Here is a 19,971-nt window from a genome sequence, read left to right as displayed (position 1 = left end):
TATTTGTTTAATTATTGTTGGTTTGACAGTCTAACTAGTTGAATCAAGATATGGTGATTTAACCTGTTCAACCATGAGTTTGATTATTGAAACATTGAATATGACATTTTGAGATTGTACCACATCATCATTTAAATTTTTTTTATTTTTCAAACTTAAAGTGCCACCATCATCAAACTTTTAGATTTTAGATTTTTCAAGTTTAGGGATCAAAATGGACCAAGTTGACAAGTTCAAAATGAACCAAAAAAAAGTATAGGTATTGAAGTAAACTTATCTATCAAGTTCAGGGGCCACATGTTACATTATCCTCTTTTTTTCATGATCATTAACAAACTAGGTGAATAACGATTTTTTTCAAGTTAAGAGATTAAAGTAGATAAAAAAGTTCAAAAATAAATGTGAACCTTTTACTAAATTCAGGGCTAAAAATTACATTATCTAAATAAAACATTTTCTATTTATTTATTTTTTAAAAAAATTGAAACATATAATCATACATAGGTTATGTCTCACTTATAAAAACTAATTCAATCATTTAGTAACTATTTTTCTTGTGTAAGAATAATATGTAAACTGAAAATAAAAGATTATAAATCCTATGAACTTAAAACACATTTATATAATCTTTTAAAAGTAAGTAAATAAATAAAGTTGAATCCAAGTAGATACTTGAGTAACGTTGAACGATGTAGCTTGCATGATCATGGACAACCCTTAGTCCTTAATGGGGCTTTTGACAAGCAAACTTCCGAGGAAGATATGGGCAAATCTTGTGTCTTGGAAGGCGAGCAAGCATGCATTGCTACTGCTCAACCAAACAATATCATTTGGTACTGATCTCAAACTGACATGATATTATCAGATCATGCTTGCCTTTCATATGTCCAATATTCTAGCATTTCTCATACCCCTTTTTGTTTTTCTAAAACCTTTCTTTCACTCATGTACACATAGGTAATTCCAAATGTACAACCAAAATGACAGGCTTTTCTTCATCACAAGCCATAAATTACCCATTTTGCTCATGCAGCCAGTCTTTCTGTAAAATTGAGCTCATTATGATCAGATCAAAGATGGGGAAAAAACCTAATTTCTCTAACCATAATTGGTGAAACAAGATTCAGACAACAATGATGTTGGATTATTTTCAAAATAGCAAATCACATGGCTTGCATATGATGATGAGAAGGTCACAATACAATTTTTTATTAAGAGTTGTATTTGAATAATTATGTTTGCTCCTATAGCTATATTTAATTTGGATAGATGTGTTTATGCAAAAGAAGCATTTATTTAGACAAGTTTTACGACATATTTTTATAGTTATATTTATGTACTTAGATATGTTTGTGGACTGAGTTGAATTAGTTTCGTACTGGTAATTAAAAATATAATCTTAATTAAAAAGAATACAGCTTTCACAGGGGGCAAAAAATATATATTACCTTCATTCATATTCTATAATTTACATTTTGAGAACTTGCAGGATATGCTATCATTTCTTCAAATATTCAAAGTTGCAAACAGGCTTATCAAAATCCAGTGCCTTTTCAACTAGATATGAACCCTAAAGCTAACTCAACATAGGAAGGAACAGAACAAGTATGCTGTATCTTTTCATTACAAGATATTGTCATGGCTTTAGTCGATCAGGTTAATGGATTTATTAAAATATATAATAAATATAATTGTTATTTTAAAATATATACAAATAAGTATATTAGTTAAGTCCCAGCTTGCTAAAAAATAAATCTTGATTATTGCCTAAAATATTCATTTTAAATCTTGTATTTTATCTAAACTCTCTTATATATAAAACTGGTATTAATATTTTGGTGAAGTCAAAGTATTTAACCTTGAATATATTTAGTTTACACAAAACATTATTTAATTTTAATACGCTTAGAATCAAAGGATGTTGAGTAAGTCCTTAAGGCTTTGGACTCAAAAGTACAAAATTATAAATTAATATAATGATAAAATTATTATTTTTAAATCCTTTAAAATTTATAATTTAATTTTAGCTCGAATAATTCATAATCGTACTCTTCTCGTAAATAAAAATAAACTAACGCATCAATCAATTAAAACTATTTTTGGCCATTAAGTATTCCAAAATTAATATTATCAATTAAAACACAATTAATCACATATTCATATATTAAAACGTTTTTTATAAAAGTATATATTCATAACTTTTTTCCACTCCAAATAATTAAGTGATGAGGAGGAATGAAACTTTAAATAAATTATCATTGAAGCCTCTAATTGAATTTTCATTATTTGCCTCCACCAATTTAATAATATATTTTTTCCTTTCACCCGACATTCTTCCAACTTCACCAATAATCTAGTTTATAGCAACAATAAAGAGGTTTAAATTTTGATTCAAAGCAACCCCCCATGTCCCTTTTGTTAAGGACATTGTTGAAATATGCCAAGTTGCCCTTAGTTGGACCTTTGATTGTCCTTAAAGGACTACTTAGGTATAAGTTTTAAGTCTTTGGGTGCCTTAAAAACAACTGGTTTTGTCATAAAATATATCCACATCTCACTTAAGACCACAGACCACCAGTGCTCAAACCACAAAAAATTATTGTAAAATTGTCTCAATGTTGGTAAAGTAGCATACAAAAGAGTCTAAGGTGCTTCTTTTGAACTCACTGTTCTCATCTTCTTAACCCTTTTTTCTCTAATGTTGATATTAGAAAAACAAAATTAATAAAAAGAAGGGCACTATCCTCATGTTTGTATGATTGAAATTCAAGAATAATAATGCTATAGTTTAGGTAGGGTTCTTCCCAACCCTATATTTATAGGCTGAGAGGACTTTATAGGCAAATTCTTTTACCATATCAAATACTTCATGGGATCAATTTATATAAAGAATATGCATTCACGCGTTCATATATTATGCACTAAATGTATATATGTGCATGCATGATAACATGAAGGCATCATGCATGATATACCATGTGAAAATGTATGGTATTAAAATTAGCATAACTATATTTACTTTAGTGGTATTTTATTGTCAAAGTGGCATTACTGATTACAGCACTAGAGCAGCTCTGACAACAAAGATTTGTTACCAGACCAGGAAAGATCAAACATTAAAATAAATCAAAGACCCAGCTAATGTCTGGTCCCAGATCAATATATAAATCCCTTAAATTCCTCACTCAACATTCTCAGATTCTACTTCCTATTAGACAATGTGAGCAACAAACATGAGCCGCTTAAAAGTTTTAGTAATATCAAATTCCCGCATTGTCTGCCACTGACATGTTTTTTCTCTTACAGACAAGTTGGCAGTCTCCATAGATTACTCAACATGTCTGCTGCAACACACCTTCTAAAACCATGTTTGAAAGTTAAGTGGAGCTCTCCAGGAATCTCCTGATCATCATCAGACATCAATAGCAACAATCAAACATGTTAGTTTCTTGGAGGCACAAGTGCTTGCTCTTCACTCTTCTTGCTTTCATTGTTCTTTCAGAATCATCAAGATTGCCTAAGGAATACTGGGAACAAATGCTTCCCAAGAAGTTCCCAACTCCATCCTCATCTCCCTCTAAAGGTACCAATTCCGTAACAACATCAACACCGAAAGCAGTTAAAACCGATATAAGCCTTCCTTCATCCGACGGTAAGGTCTAGTCGCCACTGAAGAACTCAAGTTTCAACTTGAGACTGCACCGATCCGAACTGAGCACACAGAGTTTTGGCAACAAATCTTCTGCAATTTAAATGTATCATAGTGCTCGTGGACCAGATCACATATTCAAGTAGATTTGTTCGACTTGGCCTTAAAGGTATGTAGTGAGTTAACTGTGTAGATTGAAGAATGAGGATGAATTTGCTGTATAACTCATAGATCCACTGGTTTAGATTCATTAACTTAGCATTCATATCATGCAGGATAAATAAATTCCTTCATATCATGCAGGATAAATAAATTTTTTACAGCTACAAGTAAATTTTTTGTTCTTACTGTAATACTTATCTGGAGCATTTCCATGATATAATTTACTCATACTTAGCTAAGAAAAGGGAAATTTTCCTTCTGTGTATGCTAAGTAGGATGATTTCTACCACATCAGTATCATGTACCAAGCTTCCAAATAAAGTTTCTTTTCATTTCGACGATACTTTAAATGTTTTTCAGACAAAAGTAAATGTTTTCAGACGATGATTATCGTATGACATTCACGACATGACATCTAATGGTAAAGGGAAAAAAGAAGAAATGTTGGAAATTGGCCTGCATGCATCATGTGAATTTCCAACATGTCAAAAAGCAGCCCGAGCTATGCATGTAGCTGTGAAGAAAAGAGATCAAATTGTTATATTATTACCGGGTGAAGTATGCATCTTAAACCAAAAAAGTTGGCCTCCATGCAGCTCATGCAGATTCATGCACACAAGAATTCATGCACATAAATTGTCCGGGTAAAGTACGTGCAAGAATCCATGCACATAAGTTTCCTGGGTAAAGTACGCAATCAAGATGTTAATGTCATTGTTTCATCTCGGTTTCATTTTGTTACCTTTTAACAATGTTTCTGTAATTTAGTTCATTTTGAATTATGTTTGGATGAAAAGTTGATGTAACCTGATAGTCAAAGAGCTGGTTACCAGCTTTGTTTAAGTGTGCAAGTAATATCACCTAGTTCCAATGTAATAAGTGGAGTTAGGTAGTGTTTAGGTGATGAATTTGTTGATCTTTTGACCAGCCAATGACTGGTATATGTAATGGCTTTGAGCCAAAGTTTCTTTTAATGAAATCATTAGATTTGCTTCCATATGCTCCATCTTTCTTTGCCTTCTAAGTTCTGTTCTCCATTCTTGACAGTAGCTGAAAGCTTGAACTTTAAGTATTTTTCCTTCATTTTTTATCCGGGTATAATACGTTGCTGTTAAAGTCCAAATTGAAGTTCTTACTTCATCCGGATAAAGTGTGTCTAACACCAACAAGAATGATATTAGATAAAAAGGACATTATTGTATGCTGTCAATGTGCACCTTCAAGTTCAAACGTGACTCGATTATTTATGCTATCGTACCCCAGTGAGCTGCTGGTTGCACCATCGCCATAAGTGTTGCTCAATTCACCAAGCAAATACTCTGTTTCTTCTGCCTGTGAAGTACTATTGCCCCAAGGATGATTGATTGCTTGCAGTCCCGCTAATTCATGGGTTACTTCATACTTGGCCTTTCCTCTCCCTTTATTCTCACATATCTCCTAGCTAAGGAAGCTACTTCTTTAAGATGCTTCACCTTTCCATCATTCAACGCCTTCGAATTGATAATTTCGAGCAATCAATTTTCTTTCATTGAAGAAACAAAGTGATCAAACAAAACTTTGTTTTCTTCTGGTCTTTCAAAAATCTCACCTTTTGTGCTATAAGTAACTCAATAAGAACAACCTCGAAGCTATAAACTGTTAGAATTAAGTGTCCCGAATTCTTATTTAAATAAAATATAGTGGTAAAATAAAATAAAAATAAAATCCATATAGAACTACACTTCTTTTATTTTATTTTAGAATAAGGTTTTTTAAACCTTATTAAACTCCATCTATTTTATATTGATTAGAATAAGGTGTTTCAATCTTACTACACTCCTATTAGAATATGGCTTTACAAGCCTATAAATAGGCATAATCTATTCTTCTTGTAATTATTCGAATTCGACATAGTGAGTTTTCTTCTCCTTTGCTCGTGTTTTTTTCCCGAAAGTGTTTCCACGTAAAAATCTATGTGTTCTTTATTTTATTTTATTTTTTTTACAAATTGGTATCAGAGCTTTTAGGTTGTTCATCTCGATCAAGGTAATGGCGTCTTTAAAGTATGAAATTCTGCTGTTGGATAGTAACACCAGATTTGCGTTATGGCAAATTAAGATGCAGGTAGTTCTTGCGTAGATGGATCTAGAGGATGCACTGTTAGGGATAAATAAGATGCTTTCGACATTAACAGATGAAGAGAAGAAGCGTAAGGATCGAAAGGCGTTAACATAATTACATTTGTATTTGTCCAACGAAATTTTATAGGATGTGATGAAAGAGAAAACCGCCGCTGCATTATGGAAGAGGCTAGAATAAATATGCAAGTCAAAAACTCTAACAAGCAAGTTACATATGGAGCAGCGTCTTTATGTTCATCGTTTGAAGAAAGGTGCGTCTGTACACGAACACTTAACAGTGTTTAAAGCAATTCTCTCAAACTTGGAGGCCATGGATGTTCAGTATGATAAGGAAAATCTAGGGTTGATTCTACTTTGTTCGTTGCCCCTGTCTTATTCAACATTTAGAGACACGATTTTATAGCCGCGAGTCTCTCATAGTTGATGAGGTTTATAATTTTTTAACCTCGTATGATAAGATGAAACATCTTGTGGTTAAACCTGACTCTCAGGGAGAGGGTCTCATTGTTCATGGGAGACAAGATCAGAATGCTGATGATGATTGTGGAAGGACACAGGAATGGAATCTTCGCGGTAAATCTAAGGGTAGATCAAAGTCTTCAAATAGAGGTAAAACTTGTAACTTCAGCAAAAAGAAATGACATATTAAATTTGAGTGCTATAAGCTACAGAACAAGATTAAAAAAGAAGCTGCGAATCAAAAGGGAAAACAACCAGAAAATTTAAGTGAAGCTGATGTTGTAGAAGACTACAACGATGGTAAACTTCTAGTCACTTCTGTCAACAATTCTAAAGTGAGCAATGAGTTGATCCTTAATTCAGGCTGCACCTTCCACATGAGTCCCAATCGGGATTGGTTTATAACTTATGAAACAGTGTCTGAAGGTGTTGTTTTGATGGGAAATAATGTTTCGTGTAAAATTGCAGGTGTTGGAACAATTAAAGTTAAGATGTTTGATGGAGTTTTCAGAACACTTAGTAACGTACGACATTTTCCAGAATTAAAGAGAAATTTAATTTCATTAACTACTCTTGATTCAAAAGGGTACAGATACACAGCTGAAAGGTGGGTTTTAAAGATTTCCAAAGGTTCCCTTGTTGTGATGAAAGGGCAGAGAAAGACTGCCAAGTTATATGTTTTGTAGGGTTCTACTGTTACTGGTGATGCAGCTGTCGCTTCCTCTTCCTTGTTAGATGATGATATTACTAAACTTTGGCATATGCGCCTAGGGCATATGAGTGAGAATGGCATGGCAGAATTGAGCAAAAGAGGACTTCTTGATGGGTAAGGAATTTGCAAGTTGAATTTCTATGAGCACTGTGTGTTTGGGAAGCAAAAGAGAGTTCGATTCACCAAAGAAATCCATAATACGAAGGGAACGTTGGAGTATATTCATTCTGACCTGTGGAGGCCATCCAGAGTGCCTTCGAGAGGTGGAGTTAATTATATGCTAACCTTTATTGATGACTTTTCCAGAAAAGTTTGGGCATTCTTCCTGAAGCAGAAAAGTTGTGTGTTTTCTGTATTTAAGTCTTGGAAAATTATGATTGAAAAATAGACGGGAAAACAAATAAAATACCTCCACACAAATAATGGCTTAGAGTTCTGTTCTGATGAGTTTAATAGATTGTGTAAGTCAGAAGGGATCGTGAGACACTTGACAGTTCGTCATACTCCACAACAAAATGGCATTGCAGAACAAATGAACAGAACAATCATGAAGAAAGTTTGATGTATGTTGTCAAATGGAAACTTACCAAAGTCGTTTTGGGTAGAAGCAGCCTCTATTGCATGTTTTTTGATCAACCGATCTCCATTCATTGCCATTGAGAAAAAGACTCCACAAGACGTAGGGTCTGGTAATCTTGTTAATTATTCTGATTTAAAGATCTTTGGGTGTCCTGCGTATGCTCATGTTGATAATAGAAAATTAGAACCGAGATCTATTAAATGTGTTTTTCTTAGTTATAAAGCTGGTGTAAAAGGGTATAAGTTATGGCATCCTGAAAATAGAAAAGTTGTGATTAGCAGAGATGTTGTTTTTGATGAAACTGCTATACTACCTAACTTATCTCTTAAAGACTCTTACAATAAAAAAAATCAAAAGCAGGTGGAGCATCAGTTTAATACAGAATCTACAACAGAGTTGACTCCTCAAGCAGTACAAAAATTGAGAATAAAGTTGCTTCTTCACCGCAATACTCTATTACCAAAAACTGAACTAGAAGAGAAATTAAACCTCCAAAGAAGTATGCCGAGGCTGATCTAGTTGCTTATGCTTTAAATGTGACTGAAGATATAGATGCGAATCAAGAGCCATCTAATTATTCTGAGGTGGTTAGCTGTGAAGACTCAGAAAAGTGGATGTTTGCTATGCAAGAGGAGATGGAATCACTCCACAAAAATAGAACATGGGATCTTGTGAAACTTCCTAAAGGTAAAAAGGCTATTCATTGTAAATGGGTGTTTAAAAAGAAAGAAGGGACTCTAGGAGTTGAAGAATCCAGATATAAAGCAAGGCTTGTTACAAAGGTTACAGTCAAATTCCAGGAGTGGACTTCACAGATGTGTTCTCCTCAGTTGTTAAGCATAGTTCGATTCGAGCTTTGCTTGGTATTATGGCCATGCATGATTTAGAGCTTCAGCAGTTAGATGTAAAAATTACATTTTTGCATGAAAAATTTGAGGAGGATATTTACATACAACAACCAGAGGGTTTTATAGTATCAGAAAAAGAGGACTATGTTTGCTTGCTGAAAAAGTTCCTTTACGGTTTGAAACAGTCACCAAGATAGTGGTACAAGAGGTTTGATTCATTTATGACTTCTCATGATTTCAAAAGAAGTAGTTTTGACAGTTGTGTTTATTTAAGAAAAACAGTGATAGTTCTTTTGTGTATATACTTCTTTATATTGATGACATGTTGATAAAAAGATAAAGGAGAAATAAGAAAGGACAAAGCCCAACTAAGTGAAGAATTTGAGATGAAAGATTTAGGACCAACAAAGAAGATACTTGGTATGGAGATTCTCAGAGATAGAAAAGCAAGTAAATTGTACCTAAGTCAAAAGGGGTACGTTTAGAAAGTTCTTTGTAGGTTCAGTATGCAGAGTGCTCAGCCTGTTAGTACTCCTTTAGCAGCCCATTTCGGACTTTCTTCAGCTTTGTCTCCACAATCAGGTGATGAGATTAAATATATGTTACATGTTCCATACTTCAGTGCAATGGGATCTCTCATGTATGCTATGGTTTGTTCACGTCCAGATTTATCATATGTAGTCAGTGCAGTTAGCAGATACATGGTGAATCTTGGTAAAGAATACTGGAAAGTAGTTTAGTAGATTTAAGATACTTACGAGGTACTACTGATGTTTGCTTACAATTTGGAAGAACTAGAGATGGAGTCATTGGGTATGTTGATGCTGATTTTGCTGGAGACCTTAATAGAAGAAGATCTCTCACAGGTTATGACTTTACAATTGGAGGTTGTGCAATCAGTTGGAAAGCCACTTCGCAAACTACAGTCGCTTTGTCTACCATTGAAGCTGAGTACATGGCGATTACTGAGGCTTGTAAAGAAGCTATCTGGTTGAAGGGACTCTTTAGTGAACTCAATGAAGACCTTCAAATCAGTACAGTATTTTGTGACAGTCAGTGTGCAATATTCTTTACAAAAGATCAAATGTTTCATGAGAGAATAAAACACATTGATGTTCGGTATCATTTTGTTCATGATATTATTGCTCATGGTGATATTGTTGTGAGCAAAATTAGTATTCATAAAAATCCTGTAGATATGATGACTAAGTCATTTCCTATAACCAAGTTTGAGCATTGCTTAGACTTGGTTGGTGTTTATTGTTGAAGTTAAACCATTAAGGGGTTTTATGGAAGAGGTGGAGAACTTGTTCGTTGAGAGTTCGCGATGACGAACTTGTTCATTGAGAATTCGTGTCAAGGTAGAGATTGTTAGAATTAAGTGATCTGAATCATTATTTAAATAAAATACAGTGGTAAAATAAAATAAAAATAAAATAAAGGTTTTTTAAACCTTATTAAACTCCATTTATTTTATATTGATTAGAATAAGGTGTTTCAATCTTACTACACCCATATTAGAATATGGCTTTACAAGCCTATAAATAGACATAATCTATTCCTCTTATAATTATTCGAATTCGACATATTGAATTTTCTTCTCCTTTGCCCGTGGTTTTTCCCCGAAAGAGTTTCCATGTAAAAATCTGTGTTCTTTATTTTATTTTTTACATAAACATCTCTCTTTTAGTTGACCTATATACATGTATTCAGGATCCAAATAACTAAAAGTTTCTTGTACAATTGTAGTTATCTGTGCCTGATTAGACGGGACCAATCTTGAAGCTCCGAAATTTAAAACTTTCTCAGTGTAATTGTCATCCAACGGTATGTTAGACAACTTGATATCTCGATGAATGATCGGAATAGAAGCAGCAGAATGCAGATAAGAAAGGGCTTCCACCGTCTCGATGGTGATCCTCAAACGAGCTTCCTGTGGAAGAAATGAGTCATCTGTAGCATTTTGCAAGTGATCGAAATGGTTCTATTAGTTAGATATTCATAAACCAACAAAGGAACTGGTGTCTCCAAACAACATCCTAAGAATTTGACAACATTCCTATGGTTGATTTGGTAAAGCACAGTTATTTTATTAATGAAGGGTTAACTTGACTATGATCTCTAATCCTCGATTTCTTTATGGCAACCAATCGACCATCAGGCAATGTTCCTTTGTAAACTATCCCAGCCTTCTTGTCCTAAGATTCTACTTTCATAGTAATTATTTGTCGCTTCCAGTTCTTCAGCTGCAAATACTTTAACCTTTTCACCACACCCTTCACGTTGGGAAAAATAGTGTTGAAATAAATTGTCAACGTTTTGCTGAAAATATTTTTTGCCTTAATTTGACAATCTGCCTTTACCTTATCATAAAAAAACAACCAAGAGGAGAGCAAAGAAGCCAATGCCAAAACCTATTGTTAAGGAATGGAAACGGTTATAACAGTTAATAGTCAGAGCTTAGTAGTTATGGTAGTTACAGTTAGTTAACTAGTAATACACTGTGTTATAAATGCTATGTAATGTACTTTGAAAATCAATAATAATTCAATCAGTTTACTTCTCTTAATTTATTTTCTATAGTTCTCATTATGGTATCAGAGCCTTAAGTTTTTCTTTGTGTTTCTTCTTTGTGCTTGAACCATGGCGATAGAAGCGATTTCTGGCAATGATGATGACAATTTTCAATCAATCAACACAGCTACACCTGTAGCTGGCTCCTCTCTTGATCCTGGTTGTGATTCTTTGAGAAAGATTCAATAATTTCTCAAATATGATACGGTGAAACTAGGTGAACACAACTTTCTTTTATGGAAACAACAAGTTTTGTTAATTCTTGAGGGGTATGGGTTGCATGAGTTTGTTCTTGAAACTATCAATGTTCCTCCACAGTCTATTGTTGACAGAGATGGCAACCTTGTTGCTAATCTCGACTTCCTGTTTCATAAGTAACAAGATAAGCTGTTAGCTTTTTGGTTATTGTCCACTATTTGTAACGATATCTTAGTGCATCTTACTGGTGCTCGATCGAGCTTTGATGTATAGAACACAGTTGTTTGGGGCTTTGCTACCAAATCCACTATGACAATTTCTACTCTGCGGCGTTCTTTGTATTCCCAAAAGAAATGGTAGTTAACCATTAAAGAGTACTTGACCAAGATCAAAGGTTTGTGTGATACCTTGACGGCTGCAGGCAATGCTATTTCTGAGTAGGAACAGATTATCATCATTCTTGCTGGTTTGTTAGTAGAATATGTGTCAATTCGTGTTGTGGCTTTAACAATGAGTGTTCCTCTTGATCTTCTTGTTGAGATGCTTATTGATTGTGAGGCGTGACAACAAGACTGTGCTGGAATATAATGAGAACTATAGAAAACAAATCAAGAGAAGTAAACTGATTGAATTATTATTGATTTTCAGAGTACATTACATATCATTTATAACTTAGTGTAATAGTTAACTAACTATAACTACCATAACTACTAAGCTCTAACTATTAACTACTAACTGCCATAACCGTTTCCATTTTTTAACATGCCTCTATCTACTCGATTTCTGCTGATTTTCAAACTTTCGCAACCATTTTAAGACACGATCTGAATTTTGTAAACGAGGAGGCTGACAAGAGTTTTGTAAAGACATTTTCAACTTGCTCCTATGCTGGAATATGCCCCACACTAAGCTTTCCAGTTGCAATCTTTTATCGAACAAAGAACAAGTCTAACTCAACGTGCTTAAACTTTGAGTGCAACACTGGATTTGCAGATACAGTAACTGCGCTTGAGTTATCACACCATACTATGGCCTTTCTTGAAGTTGAAACATGAAGCCAAACCACCTCTATAACTATATGAGCTAGCCCTCTATATTCAGCTTTTATTGTTGACCTAGAAATAATCTGTTGCTTCTTTGATCCCCAAGCTACAGGATTACCCCAAGGAACACACAAAACCTTGTAGTAGACATTCGATCATCAACATCAGTTCCCCAATTTGCATCCGAATAGCCAACCAAATCCAAATTACGCCCAAAAGGAGAGCAAAGAAGCCAATGCCAAAACCTATAAACCAAGCTACCACATATATGATTAGCACTTGGATTAAATATGTTAAAATTTAAATTAGTATTTATGGAAACTCATATGATGATGGATATATGAGCATGATAAATTATACGCGCTTCTACATTTCTATGAATTTAAGAATTTTTGTTACATTGCATTATTCAGTCTACTTATCAAAATTGATAACATTTAGTATTATCCAAGATTATATACAAAAGATTATTTTTTGGCTCTCTTTTTAATTTTATGGTCCTTATCTTTAGAAGGTCGTCCTCCACTAATAGATTTTTTCAAAAAACTCTATTTATTTCTGTGTGGGTGGAAAATAAGCTTATATTTTTTTGGTTTCAATAAAATGCATACCACATATTTAATGGAATGACCAAATCGAAAAGAACGAGACAAAATCCATTTGTGACGCATGAACCTTGATACTTAAAATTTAGGGCTTTGGTAAAAATATTATAGAGATTTTTGTACTAAGAGTCGGATAGTTCTTTGCTCCATCTACTAAAAAATTAAGAAAATTAATCCTTATACATTAGATTAAAGAGCAGATTAATTATCTTGTAAAAAATTTCATTCATTTATACTATAAAAACTAGTCTCTATATATCAAGATAAGGTACACATGAAATGTCATATGTAACTGTTTGGTTATTTTATTAGCCACCTAATTTTTAACAATAAAAGTAAATGAAAATAACTAATTTTCTCTTTAATTTAATCTATACAAACTAATTTTTTATATTTTAATAAAAAATAAAATATAATTTGACTCTGGCTTCCATAGTACCCTATCAAAATTTTCACATGAGCCTTTACCCTTCTGTTACACTTTCATCCGTATATTTATTTTTCTATATAAATATATTCAATGATAAAAGTATCTTTTAAAATAATATAATTTATTTTATAAAATTTTTCTCATCACTCAATTAAATTAATCTGCATTTGACTTTAATACCAAAATATTGTTAGGATATAAAGGTAAATACATACACAAACCTAGAGCAATATTGACAGGAGATCTCTTATGAATAGGACGATTGCAGCCAGTTCCATTTTTCCAATCGTCACCTTCAAACCCTCGGCACTTGAACAATTGTAACTGCCCAGAAAATTAGAACATGTACTGTTGCAAGGCTGTAATGTTTCACACTCGTTTATCAACAAGATGGTAGCATCGAGGAAGAATTTATATACTTACCTTGGCATCCATTAGTGAGGTCAGGGTTCCCATCATAACCATCACAGCACTTGCAGATATACCCTGAACTATTTTCCGATTCAACGCATTTACTATTCTCCTTGCATGCAAAACTACTTATATCCTCCTTCGCTACACTGCAACTTAAATTCCCGATTGTCCAATCAAGAATAACAGGAAATTGTTTCTCTTTTAAATCATATCCACCAAGATCTGAATTCGAGAAGTTATAGGCACCATCCTCTGCAACAAACGCGTAACTACAAGGATTATCGAGCAAAATTTGACTTTGATTATGTTGGAATTTCGATACTAGTGAAAAAAAAATTCCAGAGAAAAAACAAGAAAAATTTAGCAACAAAATTATCTGCTAAAATTTTTATTATTTTTCACTATCTATTTTAAATAATGTAACATAGGTATTTATAACAAGAAACAAATCTTAAATATAGAAAGAAATAACAAAGATTTTTATACTAATAAATATCAAATATATTATGCTAATAAATACTAAATATTCTAAAATATATATATATATATATATATATATATATTTTATAAACGTAACTTGTAAATAAACTCTTTAAATCTTGTTCATATTCTTAGTTCGCCCTATTTTTTGTCTCATAGTTATATAAAAACAGAATTTATCTTGCTGTCCTACATAATTGGAAGTTAAGTCACATGGCTTTAAATATATGTTTGGATACATGTCAGGTAAGTATTTGATATGAATGTATTGAACACGTTTAGTATACATGTACTTTTGAGTTACAAATAGATTGCAACAGGAAAAGATTTTGGCGCAGGAGACATATATGATGACTTAATGTAAACTAGACCAGGTCCTCGGTCACAAAACAAGGTATTGAGCGTTTGAAGCATCATTTGGAATCTCTAGACTGGTTCAACATCTTCATATTTCTTATTTAATTTGCAACAAATATTTCAATGTATAATACAATTTTTTTTATTTGCTTAATGGATTTGTATTAACATTAACAAACCTCACACAATATTGTCAGACTTATATCACTGTAAATCTGATTTGAAAATCTATAAACGATTTGCTTATGATGAAATTTAAAATTATACGTAACCTTAAAAATTTTAAGATATTAATCATGTAATTAAACCAAAATTAAATAACAATTGGATGTAGAAATTGTTTATCATATGATGTAATTGTCATTGCCGGCAATCCTTTAAATAACAAATCGATAAATACTATTGTATAAATTGAAGTTTCAATTATAAGATAACAAGAAGTGAGGATTGATCATAAAAGCATAGACTTCTCATTTGATATTAGCAGCATTATATTAAAGAAAAAAACAAAAGGTAAAATTTTTCAGTGTCCTAATGGATGATGGAAGATAATACTGTTTGAAGTAATAATTAAGAGAAATTATATATGTGAAATGAAGGTAAACTCATTTGGTTAGTCCACTACTGGAATTATATATAGTTCTCAATCATGGAGACAAGCGCTTCTACCAATAGTTTACAACATGTGATGTGTCACCAATTATAAATTTATTATATCTTTAAAATATTTAGTTTAATAATTCGCTACAATTAATGAATTTTCAGTAAATAACACAATGAATTTAAAATTTAACTTTTAGAAATTATAGGTAGTTAGGAAACAAATATACAATGAAGATTATCTCTCAAGCTATAATAACTTATTTGATATTTTTATTTTTTTAAAATCTTCATTTTAATCTTCCATTTAATTCTTTTCTCTTTTAATTTTTAATATTGCATCATTAGTCCAATCACTGAAACTAGATGAAAAAAAACGTTTGTTAACTTTTTTATTCATTGAGTGATTTAACATAAAATGCAAGTTGAAGAGTTAAAAGAGACGAGACCTTAAATGAAAGGCTAAAATAAATTTTTTATAAAATTAAATAATCAAATAAATTATTATACTAAACAGACTATATACAACATGAAATTAAGAAAACAATAAATTGGTTTAATAATACGGAAGTCTTTCCATGATGTTCCACTTACAAAATAGTATAAACTTAAGTCCTCCATATTTATAATTCATTTTTCATTACTCTATCACATAAATGTTTATTTATTGAAACGTTTTTCTTTATTTACATTTTCTAAAAATGTTTTCTTAAATTACATTTTATATATTATTTATCTAATTGATATGAAATTTTATTAAACTATGGTACATTTTAATATTTCTCTTACATATTTAATAATAAAATTATTAATTTAAACTTTAACATTTTTAAGCATATCTATTTTACAGTAAAAGTTTTAGTTTAACATTTTTCATAAATAACATTATCATTTATCTTACTTTTTTACTTATTTTATAAGATACATGCCATAAGAAAAGTATTTAAATTCAGAACAAAGTAAAAAATACTTTAAAATATTTTAAAAAGTAAAATACTTTTACTTAAATTTTGTTTGGACAGCACAAAGTAATTGAATAAAAGTGTAATTATGATGGTAGTCATTACACTTTCTTTTAATTATAAAGAATAGTAATTTTTGGACTTATTTGGCCTGTAGGATGTAATTACTTTATAATTCTCTAGATTATGTTTGGTAGTAAAAATTGTAATAACATAATTTTTACCATAATTTTAGAAGTTTTTTTCAAAAATTTATAATAGAAACTATAACAGTACTTTTTTATAACATATTATTTTCATAATATATAGTATGAACATATAAATAAGTTATGTTTATACTTCTTAGCCATAACCATTTATAAATAAATTTATTATAACATTTTATAAGCAAAACATCTTCCAACACCTCTTCGGGTAGATTATTGATATGTTTTCCAATTGGAAGCTAACACTTATATCTTTCAAATGACCGATATTAAGTGAGTCTTAAATAGATAACGACATTATGTTAATAGATGCACCCAAATCACACATAACTTTTTTAATGTCAATATTACTTGTTTTATATGAAATTGAAAACATACATTGATCCTTACATTTATGGGGTATCTTTGTTTGGATAAGAGCGGATACATTCTCCTCCATACATACCCTTTTGAAATCGGTTGGTTTCTTTTTGCTAGAGCAAAAATTCCTTCAAAATTTTTGCAAAATGAGGTATTTGTTTTATAGCGTCCATTAGTGGAATCTTTACCTCGACTTTGCAGAAAGTCTTAAGGACTTCTTCATCTTCTTTTTTCTCTCTTGTTTCTCACTAGCCTTCCAAGAAAAAGAGGTGGAATCACGACCAGTTTGGGAGGTGTTGGTTCTGCTTTTGCTTGTGGATTGTCATCTTGTTTTTCCTTTCACAAGTCTTGTCCATGATTTTTACTAGGATAGGGCTCCAGAATAATTTTGCTTCTAAGAGTCATTGAACTCACGTTTTGGCTCGGGTTAGGTTCTGTTTGAATTGACAAATTCTCTTGGGAATCCGATTCACCCCTTAAGATGGCAAGTTGACTCATTGAGTTCTCCAGTTTCTCCCTACTTGCTCTTCTTTCATGTTGGAATTTAAGAGTGTTAGCAATAAGGGTATTTACAGTGTCTTCTAAAGAGAAACTTGAGGATAATGGTTGTCGCCTTGGTGGACTAGGCTGATAATATGGATTGGACAGGGGTCTCATTCCATAGCCTAAATCGAGGAGATCTCTCCACATAAAATTGTATGCATCGGAGAATGAGTTGTATCTTCTTTGAGGTGGTCCAAAAAAGCTTCCAATAGTGCTAAATTGTTCTTGATAATCATTTTACAAAATAAGACACACACCTACCACATGACTGGGTGTAACACATACACCACATACCATGATTGGCATAGTATTTCTTGCGTTAATACACTAAACAATATTAGCAATATTATTAAATTTACTTTCCATGGAAGATACATTTATCTCTTGTACTCTTATTCGGTAATTAGGTATAAACCCAAACGATTGATAATTCATAGCCATAACATAACACATTCGATCATTATTCAATTTTTTGTTCTTTTTTTATTTATTACTATTTCTAAAGTACGAACAATTTTCTCTACTTCTAGAGTATTTTTGAGTGGCTTGCAAGTCCAAATTTAGTCATAAAGAAAACACAAATTTAGTTAATGCTAGTCCTCGACAATATATCTAAAATTTGATGGATGTTGAATCCACTAAAAAAATATTTTTCTACACCTAAAATCGAAATTAAATTTGCAATATAGAGAGTGGACCAATAGTACAGAGATTAGATTAATCAATTCGACCAAGATTTGTACAAGTCTATGAAATTAAAGAAAATGGGGTAAAATAACAAAAGTTAATCAAAAATAAGAATACAATAAAAATAAGCAAAAAAAATTAAATCTAAATAAACCAAAAACTTTAACTTCATGATTTTGACTCCGCCTACGAACTGTTACTAAAAAAGAGAGAGAACTTAGCATTACTTTATTAAGAGGCACGAATGCGGCATCAAATGGAAGCAAGGGATTTTCATCCCGGAAATGGGGATAGGTGGATCTCCAAATTAATAACTTTAAAATACATAAAAAAGATTTAAGTACATCTATATCAAATATATGAGAGTAATATAAGTTTTTAGTAGATGGGAAGGAGAGCGTTAAGGGATGCTGTGGAAGTGTTGAGGGTGTGAATCACAGCCTGGTGGAGTGCTCATTTCATTGCTTATTCCATTATGAGTTTGGGTGTTGATTATTGACCTGCTTCTATTCTCATGTGTCTAAATTGCCGAGTAAAAAATAGTATATGAGCACGTGTATGATAATCCATAAATACTAGCATATAAAGAATTTGTTAGCAATATAATATCACAAATTGAATGATAATAACTTAAAATTTTACATAAATTATTTAAAATATATAACTATAAGAATTAATTTATCATTTATTTAATTTTGATTTTATTTTCGAAAGAGATGGTTCAACATCTAATGATCCGCGGTGTTCTTACTCACGTTATATCCTATGATTTATTAAATAAAAATTGAAATTTTTTATTTTATTTAATGTATAAGCATCACATAAAAAATTTACTTTCTTTAATACAAAAATCACAAGTTCAAACCAATTACCGCTGACCTCGACACCGAAAATTCTAAGGGAAAGACTTCAGTTATCGGCATTTTTATTGAATTTGGCCAGCATGTGGCACCAAGACCAGAAAGCAGCAGACCATCCAGCTTGAGCTTAGCAGATGCAGCTCAAGAAACTGTTTCATTTTGTTCATTTTGTTACTCTAAGTAGTTGTTATGTAATTTGGTTTGATTTCAACTTGTTGCTGATGTATTTGATGTGTTTAGGTAGTGATTGAGTTGAAAATTAGCTTTGTTTATATGAACAAGTTAGTTTAACAAGTTTCAATGTATTTTTAGTGGAGTTAGGTAGATGTTTAAGTAAAATTTACTTGTAATGATCAGCCTATGTCTCTTATATGTAATGGCTTTATGCCAAAGTTCCTTTTTTTTTTGAATAAAATTCATCAGATTTTCTTTCCATATGCTCCAAAATATTTCTTGCTTTCAATTTTGTTCTGTTGTTTAAGCTCAAATCACCTCACTTGAATTTTCAAGTTTTCTTTATTCTTCATTCGGATTCATTACATTGTGATTTAAGCTCAAGGCTGAAATCCATACTTCATCCGGATAAAGTGTCTCAAAACACCAACAATTGGTATCTAGAGCCATTGTCTTAGTGGACTTGTCATTGTACATCTACAAAAACTATGGCTTCTTCAGGCTTTTCTCCTGCAGCACCACTAGTCTTCAATGGTGAAGGGTTTCACATTTCGGTGGTCAAGATGAGGACCTACCTGCAGGCATTCAACCTATGGGAGGTGGTCAACTCAGATGTTGAACCAACACCACTCAGAGCCAACCCAACAGTGGCTCAGATTAGGCAACATGCTGATGAAAGGACCAAAAGGCATAAAGCCATGTCCTATATTCAGAACTGTATCTCAGATGTGATCTTCACCAGGATCATGGACTGTGAGACACCAAAATAGGCCTGGGATAGGCTGAAGGAGGAGTTTCAAGGGACTGAGAGAACAAGGAAACAACAGCTTCTGAACTTGAGAAGAGACTTCGAGAACTTGAAAATGAAGGAGGAAGAAACAGCAGTACTCAGACAGAATTATGGCTGTGGTAAATAGCATAAGGCTCCTTGGAGAGCAGTTCAGTGAA

The 19,971-nt window shown here is 32.2% G+C and overlaps 1 pseudogene; it reads right to left on the bottom strand.

Annotated features, from left to right (window-relative positions):
* Positions 1-10,190: 10,190 nt before the first annotated feature.
* Positions 10,191-17,416, bottom strand: LOC128290601 (wall-associated receptor kinase 4-like; annotated as a pseudogene).
* Positions 17,417-19,971: the final 2,555 nt, after the last annotated feature.

Source organism: Gossypium arboreum, chromosome 3 (genome assembly GCF_025698485.1).
Source record: "Gossypium arboreum isolate Shixiya-1 chromosome 3, ASM2569848v2, whole genome shotgun sequence".
Lineage (NCBI taxonomy): Eukaryota > Viridiplantae > Streptophyta > Magnoliopsida > Malvales > Malvaceae > Gossypium > Gossypium arboreum.
The sequence above is the reverse complement of the archived record's forward strand: the minus strand, read 5'-3'. Positions and strand labels throughout refer to the sequence as shown.